Genomic DNA, 14,237 nt, shown 5'->3' on the forward strand with positions numbered 1-14,237 from the left:
GACTATTATACCGTGACCCGTTTATCGTGACCACTTTGGTTAAAACACTTTGACCTGTTTATCCGGCAATTATCTCCTGTCTCAGAAATGTTATTGGAAGTACAAACGTTTTTATAAATACATGTTCGCGATTATCGCGCGGTAAACAGGTGTAACGAAAGTGTTCAAAGCGTTATCTAGGGTCCTCGACGTCATCCTAGTGAAATAAGTAAACGACGGGAACCTAGTGCGCGTGAACTATGATAAGAGTGCATGATGACCCGATATTAAGTTATAACTAAACGGGCAGCTTTTCGACAGGCGACGACTTGGCTGTTACTTTTGTTAATAAATTCTGACAACTGGTTGGGTTTTTTTCCCCGAGGAATCTTGGTAAATTCTGAAAATTGAGAACCAAACATTGAACCTTGTCTGTGCTTATTTCCTAAGGCTGGGTATCACCTACTTATGTCACTCAGGCCAACAGAAGAGAATACGTTTTCCATTTGGTATAAGTACCGACAATCTTTTCATTTTTTTGGTTATTAGTCATATAGTTCCCACTTATTTTGAACATGCAAAAGCCTGGTCATTGGTATTCTTGCTGTTTATGTCTTTTTGCAAAACAAGAGCTCTTGCAATTTTCATACAGGGTCATCTTGACACTGATACATCCCAGTGTGTTCTATGATTATATTTTCTATTTTAGCACAGTGTCAGTATCATCTTACCAAGATTTCTGCAAGCTTTATTGATGTCATGCATTATTTATTATGTAAGTATTTCTTTACGTTCTATATACATCATTTTAATTCAGATGTGCTCCGTTTCGTAAGATATATTGCTGTCTGGCTGCAGCTATTTGGGCAGTTACCATTCACACCCTAAACTAGAATTCCCGGAAAGACTCCATTTTTAAAATGATTTCTAACATAAATTTCTTTATTCGTGCAAATGATCAGAATTCAAAGGTAACAGTAATTTTAGTTAGGAAATATATACAGTTTTATTAGCGCTAATTGAATTGAGTACTTTAAACTCTATCAGTTTTTCAGTTAACTAGAGTACAACTTCAACACTTTCTTATGCTGAATTAAGCCTGTCTGTCCTTAAGCAATAGGTAATGCTTAAGAGTGTAATGAACCGACTTAAAATATCAAGATAACCAGGGATAGTGTATCAATTGTAGCTAAGTAAGCCTTAGCCAGTACCTTAATTATTCGAGCTAGCCAGGGCGCAAAAGTATTGTTTCAAATTTTGGACAGAGGTTTTTGAACATTTCCTGCATTTTTTACATATCTATTAAATGGCATACACATGACACATGTCAACTGAAAAAAACGTTTAATAGAATAATTTTATAAAGTTCAATATTGGAGTCAACTGAAAGACTCGGCCATACAACTTCTGACACGCTTGATGTTGACGAAGTCTACTTTGTTTCATTTGACGGTTAGAAACTGTGAGCACATAATGTACAAAATATAGTTGTAACATTATCAAACACAGAAAAAGCATCACCTGGAAAACAAAAGCAGCCAGAGGACCGCAAACCTCGGTTATTCAAATATCTTGACTCTAAAAAATTCGCTTGACATACATTGACAGAAACAGATTTAAGTACAAAAGAACGCAGCAATTTCTCTTAAAGGTAATTTAAAGCATCTTATGACACTAAAGGAGACACTAGATTTTCATGCAGAAACTTAACCAAAAACGTAGAAAAAATATACACACCTTTGAGAAAAAAAAATAAAGGTACGTAGCTTGAGCACGCATATAAGATCACTTAAATGATCAAGCGGTAAATGTTTCAATCAGTCCAAACCAGAGCTTACAAAGATGCTAGATTGTATTGTTGCGTTTAAAGGGTAACAATTACTTGTAACTTAAACTACTAACAGACAAAGCAGCAATTTAGTATATCGAAAGAATATATATCCTCCTCTAAAGTTTTAAATCCACTTTTTAATGTAAACTCATCAACAGTTACTGTCAAAACTGATAAGAAGCCGACCATTGGAACTTTTGGGCGGGTGTTGAGGGGGAGGGGGGGTGGATTTTACTTGGAGCCAAAAAAAATGTTTAAGCCTTCTATGATTCTATGAAGGTCAGAATTTTTTTTTCAGAATTTAAAAGCCTGAATAGTTTTTCAGAGTAAAGCAACGATATCTTTTTTCTCAAAATATCTTTTGCTATACTTATGTTATTTAAAACTAACAAACGCGATAAAGTTAATACATCCTGTATTGAGTTCTTTGCCTAAGTACACATGAAATAGCTTAATGCAAGTCTCTGATAAGAAGCAATTTGACGCAGTTATATACTCACACTGGATAACCGGCTATCCTGACGCCCGCTGGAAATGTAACCCAGCTGTAAATCGGTAGGTAAAGTTTTTTTATTTATTTCTAATAAAACAAAGCCAATTCTTGCAAATCAACTTGACAGTTTTGTCAAGGAATGACCATGGCTTACATTTACAATTTCTGGGCCAAATACGATCGTTACGTTTTGAGATATTCGCTAACAATTTCTTCAATTTGAAAAAAAATCGAGCAAAAATCCAAAGTTTTGCGCAAATTGTTTTGTTTATGAACAACCTGTGAAAACTTTTATCATCTGGTTTAACAGATGTGTCCTTTCGGAACACCTGTGTCAAGTTTCCGGGTTCTACGTTATTCCTGAAAAAGTATATTTGCCGTTAAATAGGCATGGTCGAGAAAAAAAGACTGTCGAAAACGGCCGCTAGTGCTGTCGTTGAACTCGGATGTTAACAGTTGTAGACTATCCATTAACTCCGATGATTTTGAATACTTTTGTATGTAAAAAGTATTACTGGCAGTGATTTGACGGAAACGTTATTATTTTTGAAAATGGCACTTTCATTTCAAGAGGCTTTAGGACTATATTCCTTCACATCCGGGCTGAATTTTAACCTAGTTCACGCGTTCTTGCCATTTTACCGCCATGCGAAAGCCAACCATATATTTTTTGCAGTTATACCGAAGCAATATAGTACATATTGTTATTTTGCCAGCTTTTGATGGTGGAAGAAAACCACTACAGGTGCCTCCGGGCAACTACAGAAAATAATTTCACCTCGGGTTTTGCAAGTGCACATGATTGCTTCTGGTCGTCAGTCCTTTGAATTTCGTTTGAAGAATTCAATATCTTTAATGAATCTCAAATGCCCGTTCTTGTTTTGAAAAGTGTTCTTAGTACGGTGCTTGATAGGTGTATAAATTTATTTGCTCATACATAATTATTTAATTGCTCCTAATGTAAATCTGCCATTTGGTTTTATTCATAAATACCTTTTCAACAAATACCAGTTTATTCGTGGTCTAAAACTGCAAGTTGTTGATGTATAGAGGCGAACGATTGAAAACGATTGTTTCAAATCTAAATAAGTATAGAACTTTGCAAAATGTCACATGACTGTTAATCAGTTATTTCTTAACATGGCAGCCACATGTAGCTTTAATTAACATATAACAAGGTAGATCGGAACTCTTCTTTGCTTGTTTACGATCTTACACAGTCAGCTATCAAATAAAATCGCATGAAAATAAAAGTTCTACTATACAACACAATATATTTGAAATTTTGTCTATGCATGTAAAGGAATTGCCAGCCTGACACAAAATACTTATTTATAGCTCTGTGTTAAAGTTGTTGTTTTTTGTTGTTGTTTTTTTCGTTATACTGACATTGAAGGTGGTCATTAATGAATGGGCCTCACTAATACTTGTATCATCGGTAACACACATTTGAAGTTTAAAAATAAATACTTAAAAATCAGTCCATGCATGTAGAATCAGAGCCCGGCAAAGACACTGCAGGCAGACGGACGGACGGACGAAAGGAACAAAGCAACTTCTAGACTCTAAACCAAAAGGACAATGATAATGAAATCAACCAGAATTACTCGACATGGCAATAAGGACCATACATAAGTATATACAAACTGTTTACTGACTGCAAGTATACACATTTTACACAAATGAAAGATGAAAGAAATCGCTAAAACACAAACAGACTAAACAGATACAAAATATACATAAAGAAGAGACACAACGGGGCATATATCATGTCTACAAGACAGTTGTTTTTTTTTACTTTTATACAGCTGTATTCTCGATAGCCGACAGCTGACTTCAACGACTGCCTATTTTAAATACAGCGGCCGTTTTCGACAGTCTTTTTTTCTCGACCATGCCTATTTAACGGCTAATATACTTTTTCAAGAATAACATAGAATCCGGAAACTTCACACAGGTGTTCCGAAAGGACACATCTGTTAAACCAGATGAAAAAAGTTTTCGCAGATTGTTTATAAACAAAACAGTTTGCGCAAAACTTTGGATTTTTGCTCGATTTTTCAAACTGAAGAAATTGTTAGCGAATATCTCAAAACATAACGATCATTTTTGGCCCAGATATTGTAAATGTAAGCCACGGTCATTCCTTGACAAAACTGTCAAGTTGATTTACAAGAATTGGCTTCGTTTTGATAGAAATAAATGAAAACCTTTACCTACCGATTTACAGCTGGGTTACATTTCCAGCTGGGTTACATTTCCAGCGGGCGTCAGAATAGCCGGTTATCCAGTGTGATATACTTCTCTAAGCAAAATTGGTAAAACAAATACTTTTAATGTTCATATACATAAATCTTACAGATAAATGAGCCCCAAGGGGCAAAACCTGCTAAAACTATATTAGGGATATGATAGAAGTGTATAAACCGGTCAGAAACCTAAGATCACAAGACAACCTGTCACTGATTATGCCAAAAACTAAAACCATGATGTATGGCAATCGCAGCTTTTCGTGCACTGCTCCAAAGTTTTGGAACTCCCTTCCCGTCAAGATCAGGGAAGCTGACACGCTAGCTGCTTTCAAAAGCCTGCTTAAAACCCACTTCTTTGTGCAATATTTTGTTAACTAACCGATATATTGATTAATGCTTTTTTTTCTTCTTCATAAAATTGCGTAGAACAGTATTTTATCCTAGGGTAACCTAAATACTTTTTAAATATGTATGTATGTTTATCTTGTTTAATCTATACGTTTTACATTTATGAATTTTGTTAATGTGGAATGCATTATTTTTGTATGCGTATTTGTTAGTATTTTTGCAATTTTTCTGTGAAGCACTTTTGAACGTGTACACGGGCATGAAAAGAGTGCTATATAAATGAGGTATAATAATAATAATAATAATAATAATAACTGGATGTTTATTAGGACGAATTAGTGTGGGGTGAGGGGGCATGCTCCGACGAAACAAAAATGAATTGCAGAACAGCTCTGGTGCATTTAGCTGTATATTAGACATAAACACTCCCCACTTTTGGAATTTTTATATAATAATCATACTTGTGAACATCATGAGCATATCCTGACTTCTGAACCTGTATGGTTTCACGCCAGCAGAACATTTCATTTAACATTCCCTGAGCTTTAAAAAACGACATCGATTTTTCGCACGAGGGCGTAGCCCGAGTGAAATTATTTCTACTACGTATTACCGCCCGAGTGTATATGTCACAAATTGACATACGGGCCTTATTTTATATGTATTGTAAATGCAGGTATTGCATCATCTTTTTGTAAATTTTTGAGTTATTGAGGTAAATGTCAGATTTCACGCATGAAATACCTCTCATGTTTTTCTGTATTTCATAACTTAAATTTCAATGTAAAATTCATTAAATTCGGTTCAGTAATAAGAAAGTTGATATTTTATAAACTTCAGTAATTTATGTTTTTATCCCCAAAACCACTATAATGGGCCTCAAATTGTCAATTTAAATTCGCGCCAAAGTAGTTAGATTCCCCGGCTATATCGTGAATCCCGTGAAAATGACAATAGTCGGAGTCCACGGCTTAGCCGTGAATCCCATGAAATTTAGTATTTGGCGGGACATTATCCTTTAAATAGACTGGACTAGATATGCCTTGCGCACACCACCTTACGACTTTATAGACGAATCTATGTCTGAATTATTTTCTTGCTAGAAATTTATGCTCGATCGAGGTAAGAAATTTATTTGTTAGATTTTTGTATGATTTTTGCATTACGATTTTTATTTGGTAAATTTTTGTTCATTCTACAGAATTTTGTAACATTTACTTTTCGGCATGTGATTTTAGCTAGTTTCGGTATGTTAGGATAATTTATTAAATTTTTCAGACTTTTGTAAATTATTTCGAAAGAGGAATCTAAAATGTTTCATTTATATAAGATGTTAGATTTATACTGAAATTTGTATCGTGATAATTGTAAAGCACTGTTTCAAAAACTTATGTCAAACATTTTGTTAATTATGGAACGCCATTACTGCATTGTATTGTTATGTATAAATCTATATGGCAAGTCTAGCACCATGTATGTAATATATTATTGTAATTTGTAATTGTGTGCCAGTCTATAGCACATCTAATTAATGTCCGTTTTAGTGTATGGCATTAGATATTATATGGATGCCAACTATCATATAACGTTTGATTTACATTGAATTTTGTTAATTTGTAGTTGTAAATAATAGCTGCAGTTTATCATGTCCGTATCTATAATGTTTCATCATATACTTTTCATATCATTTCATACTTTAACTTTAGTCTTTTAAGTAAGTAATCTTTGTAATATGGAAGTAATAAGTGACGTATTTTAATCATGTGACATTTGAACTTAGTAGCACATATGTTTTGTATAAGTAGCACGTATTATTTATGGGAGCCTACGGAGGTATGGTGTACCCAAAGGAGCAGTTTTATGCCCTGACTTATTTGTTTTGCTATGGTGCTTACCATATGTTATATATTTTAGCTTCTTCCGCCAGACGATTTTTCCTGGTGATGTCATAACCCGGAAGTACAATGCCCGAGGTTCACTTGTCTTCACTCGCCTGGATGTGATATTCCCAGCGCAGAGCTTTCGTCCCATGGTTGTGCCGTAAACCGCAAAGACGATGATTTTTGTTATCCTCTGAAGTCAGCTCAGGGATGCAATCACCTACCGCCATAGGGAGCCAACACGGAATCAACGTATTCACGGTTTAAAGGGACTGAATTTAGAAATCTGTTTTGTTTGTGCTACTTAAAGTTCACAATTACATTAAAGACCTGTGTCACGTCAGATTAGAATGGAAGTATAAGAACTTTTGTATCTAGAGATACTGAACTTTCTTTTTTTTCTTTCTTATAATCAGTTTTTTTTTCTTTTCATATCTATTCATTGTTAATAATCATCTTATGTAAATAAATTTGTAAATATTGTAAAGGGTGTTGATTTGTTCTGATGGTTGCTGTCGCCGGTACGGCCTTTCCTGTCACAGTATAGGTAGTGTTAAAACACTCTTTTGCTATTATTTGTTTCGATTCTAATATGCCCTTACTCTAAAACAGTAGATACAATATAGAAGAACTCTTTCTTTGTCGCAACAAAAACTTTTACGTCACTGCACGTTAACGTGACGTCAGAGTGTTTTAACAGAGACAAGTATATTAGAATTAAGAAATGATTTATAGCAATATGTCGGGCGTAATATTTTCACGAGGGCGCAGCTTTCTACCAGGATAGAAAGGATAGAAAGACGCATCTAACGGAATGTTTTCTGAATTAAAAAGACCACCAAATAATCACTAAGATGGCTAATCCACGGCCAGATTTTCGTTGTTTCGGATATTGAACCGAGGATTTTTTCTCATTTTTGATACAACAAGCTGGACATTACCCTAAAAAAACAGTTCAACACTTTATTTCTCCGTCTGCCAAATATCCCGGAGAAATCTCCATTACTTTCGAAAATATGAGGTGTTAAGTCGGATGGGTAGACCAAAAATGTTCTGTTGACACCAACATTTGAGCATACGTTTTCTTGCCTTTAGTTCGCTCGGTTTACCGTAGGGTTAGTGTTTAGGGTTGTTTATGCTAAAATAGCGTGAGCGTATGTTCATTTCGTGTTATAAGATCTTCAGAATCCCTCGGGATTCTGCAGACGTTATAACACGAAAATAAAACATGCGTTATCCATCCGAAAAAAAGAAGAAATTTTGATGTTTCAGCAGAAAAAAATACTTACATGTGATAAAAAATCTTCCCACATTGAATTTATTAAACTCGTAAAATGCTTATTATTATTATTTTTATTTTTTATTATTATTATTATTATTATTATTATACCAGATTTATATAGCGCCCTTTTCATGATAAACACGTTCAAAGGCGCTTTACATATAGCAAACGCAGCCACACAGGGCGCGAAATTCATCCTCTACTAGTACAGACACGGAGCGATCTGACCAGAGGGACAGAGTGAGATAAAGCCCCCAAAACAGATAGAGAAAAATCATTTTAGATACAGGCCTGTCCGTCTAACAGCCTAGCTCTTTGCGAATACACAGTCTGGTTCTTTAACGTGCCCGGTGTATAGCACCAATACAAGTCGTCTTTCCTGGAAGAACCAGTACAGGCCTCTTAGTTAAGTGGGAGCCACGCAAGAGCATCTCAGAAATTTCCACCACGGACCTCTGGATTGACAGTCAAGCGTGTTACCACTGGACCACCGAGCCTCGCATTTATTATTTCATTCAACTCGTGTAATGAAGTCAATATGACAAGACTCTCGTGTAATTTCCTCTATATAAGTGCACGTGTATTTTGAAATGTGCGCGCATGCAAAGCAGATTTCGACCCAGATGGTACACCATAGCTATATATGGGCAGTCTGTTATCCCAGCCATCCTCTCTTGAATCAGGTCTGATATATATGACCTGTATTGATGGCTTATATGCCTATGTCTTTAACTTCCTTACAGTTTTCACTAGTTTATGTAGCTAGTTTTATGAATACAATGAATACACGGATGCTACTGGCGAGCACTCCCGAAAAATACAATTGGTATCATGCGTATGTTTATTTAACGGGAAACATACAAAACTATATTTAAATTTTCGTGTGACAGGTCGTGCATAAAATGAGATAAAAGTTTCATGAAATCGTCAACAAATGTAGAAATTCTCCATATACCCCTTTAGAAAATTTGAATATTTTAGCGTGAACGATTTGTATCTTGTATCTATAATTTATTAGTAAGATCGAAATAAGAATATGGATCAAGTATGTAGGATCCTTACCATCAGAAAGATATCGAGAGATTAGATAATATTCAGAGGCAAGCTGCAAGATTCGTTATTAATAACTGTTGCAAGACTCCGGGCACAGTCACAAATATCCTTACTGATCGCAAATGGCATACTTTACAAGATAGAAGAAAATATAATAGATCATCATTCTTTCACAAAATGGTTTATAATTATGTTGATATCTAAGTCAGCATCTTACATCATACACCAGACAATCTAGGCATTACTATCACCTAGCATATTACAGTAGATTACATTTGTAATATGAAATAAGGCACTGCCTCAATCGGGAATTGATCCGACTTCAACTCATCCCATAACATTGGAAAAGAACTGTCTAATGACAGCATTTTTAATAACATTCGATAGTATATATCTCATTCGGTATATCGCATGTTACCGTAGCCGGCGTAGGGGGATTGATCCCGATTTTCATCGCTACGCGTAGGATCGATTCCCTATCAATTTAAAGGTAGATTTTGTAATAAAAACAACACTGTCCATATTGTATTGTATTACAGGTAATTTCCGCCTCTTGAATAGGCGCACCCTCCGGAGAGGTTTATATATTTATACGAACTGTGCTCACTAGGTGCTTTTATTTACAAGTGCACACTACGTGTATATATACCATATATCCCTATTAGTACTGATGTGCAAGACGTTGCGGTTCGGACAAGTTATGTGGACGCTTATTAGGCACAAGGAAAAGGCATATTCTTCCAAAAAATCCGAAGTCAGACACTGTGCACGTGCCGGAAGTACACATTTTTTAATTCGATAGTATATATCTCATTCGGTATATCGCATGTAACCGTAAAGGATCGATCCCGATTTTCGTCGCTTCGCGACGCAAATCGGTAAGATCGATTCCCTATTACAAATTTTCATTTTTTCCACGGACAGTTGTGCAATGGAACACACTCCCATCGTATGTAGTCAGCATTATATCAATCTCCGGATTCAAATCAGCGCTGGCTGCATACATGTTTCAACCATAAATGTATTACACTTGCCTTTATCCCTACTAACATCTTCCTTTCTGCACAACATAGTATGCATGTACATTTTTATCCAGATAGGGACTTAAGGTTCTCTTTAGGTATTGCACAATTTTTTATCACCAACTGCCAGTGAGTACTAGTTGGATTGAGTAGCCTGGAAAAGCTGGTTTAACCCCCACCCCCACCCCCCGCCCCCAACACGCATGGCCATAATGTTTCATCCCTGTACGTTTGCCATTATTATAAAAGATGAAAGAAGAAGAAAAGGTCATGTTTAACACCAGCGGCAAGTAACGGAGTAGACCAAGAACTATGATATACCATTTGGATCGATAGTCTGCTTTGGGTGTGCGCACATTTCAAAATATACGTGCACGTATAAAAATATGCGTGCACGCTTAAATATAATATGTCAACGTGTATACTTTTAAACGCGCACGCTTAATTATTAGTTTAATCATATTTTATTTGCTCTTTACATATTTACAATAACAAAACATATACACAGCATAAAGAAATAAAGCAAAAAGGGTTCTTCCAACTTTAATGAATACCCTCCCCTAACAAAAACATATAAAGTTGATCGGCTGACAAATATCTAAAGCAGCAAAATACAATGTAAGTGAGCAACATTTATGTTTTGGTTGTTTTAAGACCTAATAAGAAAAGAAGAAAATAGCTTGAAGAGATTGAAGAAGTTGAGGCCAGTTTCCACAAGGATAAAGAATAAGATTTAGGGTCACGAGGGATGTAATTAAGGACTATTAATGATACACATGCAAATCACTGTTCAAAACGATTGGTATGTTTTATATAATTTTGAACTTCGGTAAATAGTTCTTCATTTTCTTCTGGTAATAGCACATGTTTTCCTAATAACAAACAGTCCAAGTTCAAAGGATGAAAATGTCGAGTCAATCGGTCAATCTAAATAGATTTGTGCGTTGTTCATTAAAAGGTGGACATTGAAAAAAAATGCTCAGCATCTTCACATACGGCTCCACAGTGACATGTTGAATTTTCACGAAGCTGATTTAGTAAAAGGTCATTGTTTAAGTTACTGCAATTGTTTCTTATTTGCATGATATACTGAATTACGTCTTTCCCTCACAAGATAATAAGAAGGAACCGGCGGTGGTTGAATTTTTTTCTTTAATCTACTTTTGAAAATACTTAGTGATGCTGAATTCCGAATTTCAAGTTCAAAATTGTTCCATATGGAAATTAAAGATGGATTTCTATTACGTAGATTGCTGGGTACATTTTTTTTTGTGACAATATTTGGACAACTTCTATTCAAGTAATCTAGTAATAGACCATTTTTAGTTTTTGATTTTTTCTCCTGTCAGAGAGTGACACCCATCCTATTTCAAGAAGTTTAATTTGGTTAAACCTGTAACTAATTTTGCAGCTTCATACCGAAGTGTTTCTAGTGAAAGCTTTTCAAATTCTGTGCATCTGTGCAGCCATCCCAAACGACAGATGCATATTCTAAAACAGGTCTCATGTATGACAAATATATTTGGTTTAATGAAACTCTTTTCAATTTGAATATAAGTGCCCTCATTGAGCCAAGTACCTTAGAAGCTAATGCAGAAATTTTATTTATGCGTTCGTGCCATTTGCAATCCTGTAAAAATGATGTTGGGCGTAATCAAATTTTATGTCATCTAAATATAATTCTGGTTTTCTGAAGGACCCTAATGAAAACAACATAACTTCAGTTTTTTGGGGATTGAACTGAACTAACCACTGTTTTGCCCACTCATTAATCTGCCTTAGATCGTTATTTAACGTAGTTTCAATATATTCGATGTTGCTTAAAGTAACTGCAAGGGAGCTATCGTCAGCAGAAGTCTCGTAACACTTAAAAGATTTTCTGCGATATCATTTATATAGATTGAAAAAGTAAAGGGCCTAACATTGAGCCTTGCGGAACGCCAGCTTTTATAAACTTTGATCGCGAGAAACTAGAATGGATAAAAACTTTTTGGTTTCTAAATGTTAAATAATCAGATAACCAGAGCCATAAGTTTCCTTTAATACCATACTGTTTAATTCTAAGTAAAAAAAACTTTGTGCCACACCCTATCGAATGCTTTTGATATACTGGTATCACAGAAGAATATGCATGTCGGAATTTTATTATCTGGTCCATACGTTACTCGGTTGTACATGTCTATAAGTTGGTATACCCTTGATCTGCCCGCTAAGAATCCTGATTGATTATTATAGATTCAGTTACTGGAACAGACCCGGAGAGAGAGTTGAAACTACTCTTACTCTAGGTGGCTCCAATTGCATGGTAATTGAAGTGATGGCCAGTTAACCAGCATGCAGCCAATAAAAAGCAATAAATCACATGGGTCTGTTCCAGTAACTGGATTATGTTATTAAAGTGTAAGTAATTATATATATGTTTATATACAAAACGTTCCATCACTTTACCACGCAGCTTATCAAAGAAATAGGTCTGTAATTCGATGGGAAGTTTCTATCCCCTTTTCTGAAAAGTGGCATTACATTAGCAGACTTCTATTTGTCTAGATATATACCTTCATTGTGGGATCTACTGAATAAAAGACATAAAGGTTTACACTCTGTTTTGCGGTTTTCTTTAACATTTTATCACTTATTTCATCTGGACAGTTGGCTTTATTTGTGTTTAGAAACTGTAGAATATCAGGTATATTTCTACTTCGGTTATAATAATATTTTTCTATCAAATTATTGGTTTTCCTTACGATAGGAGGAAGGGTTGATTCTGAATCATCAATATTTGATATTGAAACAAAATAATCATTAAAGCAATTTGTTATTTCTAAATCTGAAAAAGCAGAATTATTATTAACATTTTCACGTTTTAACGGCGATATGCTTTCACATTTATTATTATTATTTTTTATCAACATTTTTACCATTTTCCAATATTGCCTCGGGGTATTTGCAGTGAGATCACAAATGTTTGATTCTTAATTGTTGACAAATAATTCCTTTGCATGTTTCTTTATGTTATTTACTTTGTTGCAAAGTTTTTTTAAAAATCAAGTTTAGTGCGAATAGATTTTGATTTTTGCCTGTCTCTCTTTCGCGAATAATGACGTATTTCACTGTCATACCAGGGCCGATCCTTTGGTCGAATTGTTACAAAAGATGTAGGTAAACATTGTTTGGCATGCTATAAAAAGTCGAAGTAAACGTTAAACTGGCAGTATGTGAGGAACCTAGTAATAAAAAGGACCAGTCAGTATTGCGCGCGTATAATTCAAAATACTACGTTTATACGGTGCTGAAGATTTCAATATAGACATATGTTCCAAAATAATCACTAATATCATTAATAGTTGGATGTACACCTGACTTGCAACTTATAATTTCTCTCGAGGGTGCTTTTGGATCAATAAGTGTAGACGTAGAGTTTGAGAAGTGAGTAGGTTCTTTAATGATGTTCTACATATTACTTGTCATCAATACATCCTTAAATTTACGATTACTATCGTTTAATTGGTCTTCATTTATGTCTCCTAACAGTATATTTTTGTCGATATTTCAAATGCCTTTTCTAAACATAATTCTAATTTGTTCCAAAATTCTGCATGATAAACTGTCCCTATTAAGTATTGAGTACTCCTATCTTTAACTGCTATCCATAGTGACTCGGGCAGATAATTTTCAAGTAATTCAACTTAACAAATATTAATTTTGATGAAACATAGGCAATATAGCCAACTAAATGTGCAGCATTATCTATTCTGTATATTTCATATTGATTTTTTAATATATAGTCAACGATTGATCTGTAATAATATTACTTAAATGAGTCTCAGTGAAACATAAGACATCAAAATCTAGTGAAAAGTCTTTAACAAAGTCTAATTTATGCCTAATACTTCTTATATTTTGATGCAAATGGATAGGCATTGATTTTGGTTGTTATCAAGCCCTGGGTTTAGTTTAACATCACCTGAAAGTAGAAGGAGATAGATAACAATTAATAAAAATCTTGTGCTATCAAAGATAGCTTTGGAAATAAATATATGATCTAATAAACAATAACTTTTTTGTTCTGACATATCTAAACTTGGGATGAAGCTGCA

The sequence above is a fragment of the Mercenaria mercenaria genome, chromosome 12, assembly GCF_021730395.1.
Source record: "Mercenaria mercenaria strain notata chromosome 12, MADL_Memer_1, whole genome shotgun sequence".
NCBI lineage: Eukaryota > Metazoa > Mollusca > Bivalvia > Venerida > Veneridae > Mercenaria > Mercenaria mercenaria.